A 5,886-nucleotide genomic window follows, 5' to 3' on the forward strand; every position below is an offset into this window, starting at 1 on the left:
AATAAAAGAACAAATTCCCTGAAGATGAGCAGGAGCTGCCCAATCACAATGAAGGTCCCAAGCCCACACCAAATGAGAGAGGAGGGAAACTGAGCAGGAAGATTTTCGCCTCACAGCAGCAATTGTGCGAAACTCTTGACTGGGTGTCTGGAAACACACAAGCCCAGCAGCTCCCGGGAGGTTGTCGGAGGCGTGGGTGGCTTGATTCCAGCGCTGTTGCCTTCACTGCTGCTGTGGAGCAGCCCAGGGACAGCGCAGACCATGCGTGATCTGGGTCATTCCTAAGTGTGGCAGTTGGAGGTTGTCAATCCGTCATACTCCCTTGTAGCAGATTCTCTTGAAGTCACATCTGAGCAGGTCACCTTCTATGAGCGTTCCTGATGCCTGCCTGCTAAATTTAACCAGTTTCTCTATAAAAAGCTATTTTATTACATTTTTTGAGAACGTGTTCTTTATATGGGAGAAGAATTCCAACAGGGATGAAATAATGGGTGTTTTTATGTTGACTAGACTTAAAACGTCTACTAGGAATTTAAATGTTATTTTAATTAGAGGATGTAGAAGAAGCTAAAAATGTCATTCATCATTAGCATCTCAGTGACTACAGCTTAGACACACCGCTGGTGTTGTCCTGTAGTCTCTTGATTTGTTTGAAGTGAAGCCCCGGGTACCATCTGAAAAGCACCCTCTCCATGGCTGGATTTGTCTGCTTCTGACAAACATGGCTGTTTGTTTTCCATGGAATCCAAGAGGAGCAGAAAAATCTGGGGAAATCAAGCCAACTGCAGCCTAATTCTGCTTGTTACTACATAGCCATGAGACCTGGAAGGGCCACTCGACCCCCACGTTTCAGTGTCCACATCCATGGGATGAGCTCTTAAGATAGGACAATCTGTGGGCTTCATTCAGGCTATGGGATATCACAGTTGAAGTTGTAGATTATGGATAAAAACATATCTACATTTGCTATCAATATTAAAAATAAAGACATGGGGGTCATAGTTAGGAAATGGTTAGAAAACAAATATTTTGGAAAATTGAATTAATAATACAAGTTTCTGGTATGGGCTCTAGAATATGTTGTTGATTCCCACGAGTTAAGGTTCAATATTCATGGGGTGAATTTTTTACAGTGAACTATATTTTAGGACCCTCTAGATTTGTTGAGTCATTGCAAAGATAATAGAGTTCATATTCACTTGTGATTTGAACTTAAGTTGGAAAATATTAATGATGATTCATATAGGTGGGTGGTATTGGTGGCAGAGGGAGGCTGAGGTGGGCTCATGGGACAATTGCCAAGGAAATGGACTTAAGATTTCAATGTGAAAAGAAATTAGGTTTGTTACTTGATGTGCTCCTGTGACTATCATGGCTATCTAACACAGAAACAGAAACGAAACAAAAAAACTAGTGAAGGTTTAGGCTCTGTGAGTTGAAGTATCATCCAGTGTAAGGCAGCCATGACTGGATGGCGTTCCCACGTGGCTACCATCTCATCCTGAGCTCAGGGTTTAGTTCAGTGAACTAGATTTTATTTACTTTTTTTTTTCGCTTTAAGCTATTTCTTTACCTAAAGTGTGTGTTTGTGTGCACGCAGAACAGCTAAGATGTGTGGAGGAGAGAGGACCTCCCGTGATGAGAGCTCTCTCCGCCTGTGCTGGGCCCCAGAGATTCCACTCAGGTGATCAGGGCTGGTGACAGCCATCTTTATCTACTGAGTCACATTGCTGACCCCAGAACTGTATTTTAAATGAACCCGAATTGTTTGTGGGAGACCTGAGGAAGGGGGAGCATGCTGGTGAAAGATTTGGAGATGATTTTACAGAAGGAAGATCCAACAGGTTCAGTGTGGATGGGAAGAAAAGCTAGATGAAGGGAGATGATACCAATGGCTACCTCTGGAGCTAAGTTCTCTAGGTGGGAGATGCCAATGGCCACCTCTGGAGCTAAGTTCTCTAGGTGGGAGATGCCAATGGCCACCTCTGGAGCTAAGTTCTCTAGGTGGGAGATGATGCAAATGGTTATCTCTGGAACCAAGTTCTCTTTTGGTTTGTTTTGTTGAGACAGGGTTTCCCGATGTAGTCCTGGCTGTCTTGGAACTGCCTTTGTAGACCAGGCTGGCCTTGAACTCCTCTGAGTTCCATCAGCCTCTGCCTCCCAAGTGCTGGGATTAAAGGTGTGCACCACCACCTCCAAACTTTAAATTAAATTTTTAACAACCATGTGAGCTGTGTAACAATCATATAATTATGAAGCTAAAAAAAAAAAAAAAAAAAGGGAAAGAGCATACTGTTTCCTCTTCCAGTTCTCACTTCCCTACCCTGTTTGGATATGAATCTTTTCAATTCTTTCAGGCTTCTTTTGGCAACTAAAAGCACATTGTAAGACTGCCGCAAGTGACATAGCTGGACACTGTTTCAAAAACAAAGAAAAATACAAAACAATGAAAGAAAATACACAATACAAAAGGAGCCATACCATAGACCATTGCACATCATTTTAAACTCAATGTCTACTTCTGGAGTCATTTCCAAATAAATATGCTTAAAATAAAAGGGCCTCTCATCTGCCTTGAATACCTGGAATTGGAGGAGCCTTTGAGGTGTGTACGTGTGTGAGTGTGTGTGTGAGTGTGTGTGTGAGTGTGTGTACGTGTGTGTGTGTGTGTGTGTGTGTGTGTGTAAACTCAGTGACTGGAAACTTCCTGGAATCTATGAAGGTGATCCTAACGAGGACTCCTAGTAATGGGAGTCGGAACTGGCCATCTTCTGTCACCATGGGAGGCTTCCAGTAGCATTTAATTGAGTTTTTGGTCCGGGGGGGGGGGTCCTGTGAGCATCCCCCAACAGTTCAGCTGTTACTAAGACAATGAATGGGTTGTTATCCACACACTGACAGCAGGGGGCTCCATTGGGGAGGACAACACCAATTCAGCTCATTGAAAACAGAGAAGTTGACCTGATGCTTAAGGGGGGTGTTCAGCCTGATGTTCTAGTCCCTTTGGTGAGGGAAGGTACTCTGGAGACTACTGAAAGAGAACTGTAGAACCAACCAAGCCACAAAGCCTTTGGCCTACAGTCTGTTCTATCTGCCAAATATTCTAGGGCAATGGTGGCACAGAACTCGTGGGAGTGGCCAACCAGTGTCTGATTTAACTTAAGGCCTGTTCCACAAGAGGGAACCCACACTTGATATTTTTACCAAGAACCAAAGATTTGATAGCCCAGAGACCTAGGGTAAAAGAAAACATGACTGGTATCAGTATGTGCACTCCTAATAATATTCTGCTGCACACATAGATCAGTGCCTTATCGGGTCACACCAGAGAGGCTTCCTCCTGCAGCGGATGCCAACATTACACACAGACAGACCTTCGAGCATTCAGCTCTAAGTGGAAGTCTGCATTAAATTGCTCCCCTCAGAGATAGGGAATTCCACGCAAGAGGAGGCAGGAAGATTGGAAGAGCCAGAGGGGATGGAGGACACCAGGAGAGCAAGGCCCTCTGAGTCAGCTAGCAAGGTGCGTGTGAGCTCACAGACTGAAACTGCAAGCCCGGGGCATACAGGATTCTATACCAAGCCCTCTGCGTATACACTATAGCTATCAGCTTAGTATTTTCATGGGACTCCTGACTGTGAGAACAAGTGAGTCTCTGACTCTTGTGCCTGTTCTTGGGACTCTTTTTCTCCTGTTGGGTTGCCATGTCAAACTTTAAGTTTTGTTTCATCTAATTATGATTTTTTCCCCCATGGTTGGCTGTTGTCTCTTGGAAGCCTGTTTTTTTTCTCCTTTCTTTCTTTCTTTCTTTCTTTCTTTCTTTCTTTCTTTCTTTCTTTCTTTCTTTCTTTCTTTCTTTCTTTCTTCTCTTGTGACAGGGTTTCTCCTCTGTGTTGCTTTGTTGCTTTGGAGTCTGTTCTGGAACTAGCTCTTGTAGACCAGGCTGGCCTTGAACTTAGAGAGATCCACCTGGCTTTGCCCCTAAGTGCTGGGATTAAAGGTGTGCCTCACCACCACCTGGTAGAAACCTGTTCAAGTGTGTCTGGAAGGGCCAGAGGTAACTGGTAGGAAAAGAGGGAGGGGTTGTATTGTATGAGATAAGAATTTATTTTCAATAAAAGGAAAAACAGCAACAGCAAAACAAAGCACAACACAACACAATAAAACAAAAAACGAAGGAAGGCAGGCAGGAAGGAAAGAAGCAAGGAAGGAAGGAAGGAAGGGGCTGCAAACAGCACCATACCTCACTGTTACTTTAGTTTATACCCTTGGGTTAAATAAAGATTTATGAATTAGTTCTTTGCCTTGCTTCTGTTACAGAATACTGGTGAAAGCAACTTAAGGAAAGAATGGCTTCATTTGGGTCACAGTTTATGAGTACTGTTTCCATCACTTTGGGGAAGACATGGGAGCCAGAGCTGGTCCCATGTGTTTGAGTCTGGAAGCAGAGAAGGGTAAAACTGGTACTTAGCTTGTTTTCTTATTTTTATCTACTCAGGACTCCAGCCCATGGAATGATACCAACCACACTGAATAGTGAATGAATCTTCATTCCCCTAGACACACACACGACAGAAGAGAAAATCAAGTCTTGCAAGTTGTCCTCTGACCTCCACCCTCACCTGTCAGGTGTGTGCTCCCCCAAATGAATAAGTAAAACTGTAGTAAGATAAAACCCCAACCCACGACATTTCAGAACATAGTTGCTAGGGTCTGCAGCCTAACTTGTGGATTTTTGAGAAGGTTTGGGAGGTCAGCACAGTGTTGAGAGAGTACTACCCTGGGTCCTGGTTCGTGAAAGCTCTGCCCCTTGCAAGCCGTGTGAATGCATCCATGATTAATCTCAAGGAATCGTTATATGGAATTAATAAGAAAATACATGCCAAAATACAGGATTTGCTTGCAATGTTATGCGAAAAAGATCACACAGCTTGCAAGGTTTTCTTGGAGCAGGAAGTAGTACCGGATATTTCAGTCTTGGCTGCCTTCCTGCTTCTCCACACTCTCTGTCCAACCCCCTAGGTATCTCCCTAAGGTCTTGTCTGATAGCTTAAGATCTCGGTTTGAGGTGGAGGAGAGGCAAGGAAAAGGTTAGTAACTTACCCTCTTTTCCTAAATTCTACCAAACACATCCTTAGCTGTATGGGTTTTTTTTTTTTTTTTTTTTTTTCCTAGAATGTAACCATCCTTATTGGAAATTAGAATAGGATCCTATAAGGATTTATGCGGGCACTCTTGGTGTGCGTGTACTGACCAGGGGACGGTGGCTGTGCCAAGAGATTAAAAACCATGACCTTGAATGCAGCGCCTTGACCTCCACCCTCTCCGGCTGTCACAGGACGTCTGGAATCTTTTAAGCTCAAGAGGTTCAGGGTGCCACACACGGGGATCGCTATCCCTTTTCTCTTGTGATTTCCTGAGCAGTAGATGTAGTAAGAGCTTGTGATAAATTTTTAATGGAAATAAACGGGTTTCAGCTTGGGGCTGCCGCGATTGTTTCTAGTTTACCACAGGCTCCCGAGTCATTTCCTGTCAGTTCGGAAAGCCCCGGTTGTCCACTATTCACGGCATTTAATGCGGGGTCATGCAGTCTGAATCCAACGTGAAGTCCGCTTGTCAAGTCATTAGCCCTGGTCTGGCGGCATCTGCCTGGAGAAGGAAACATCTTTTTCTAATTCTCATAGAAGTCCAGGCAAGGATGAAATTATCTTCCTCTGAGCTAGCCGGTCAGTGCCCCTGGTTACTGTGGCGCCCCTGGTTACTGTGATGCCCCTGGTTACTGTGGCGCCCCTGGTTACTGTGGCGCCCCTGGTTACTGTGGCGCCCCTGGTTACTATGGCGCCCCTGGTTACTGTGGCGCCCCTGGTTACTGTGGCGCCCCTGGT

Source organism: Alexandromys fortis, unplaced genomic scaffold, assembly GCF_014885135.2.
Source record: "Alexandromys fortis isolate MF-2015 unplaced genomic scaffold, M_Fortis_MF-2015_v1.1 scaffold_38, whole genome shotgun sequence".
Taxonomy (NCBI): Eukaryota; Metazoa; Chordata; class Mammalia; order Rodentia; family Cricetidae; genus Alexandromys; species Alexandromys fortis.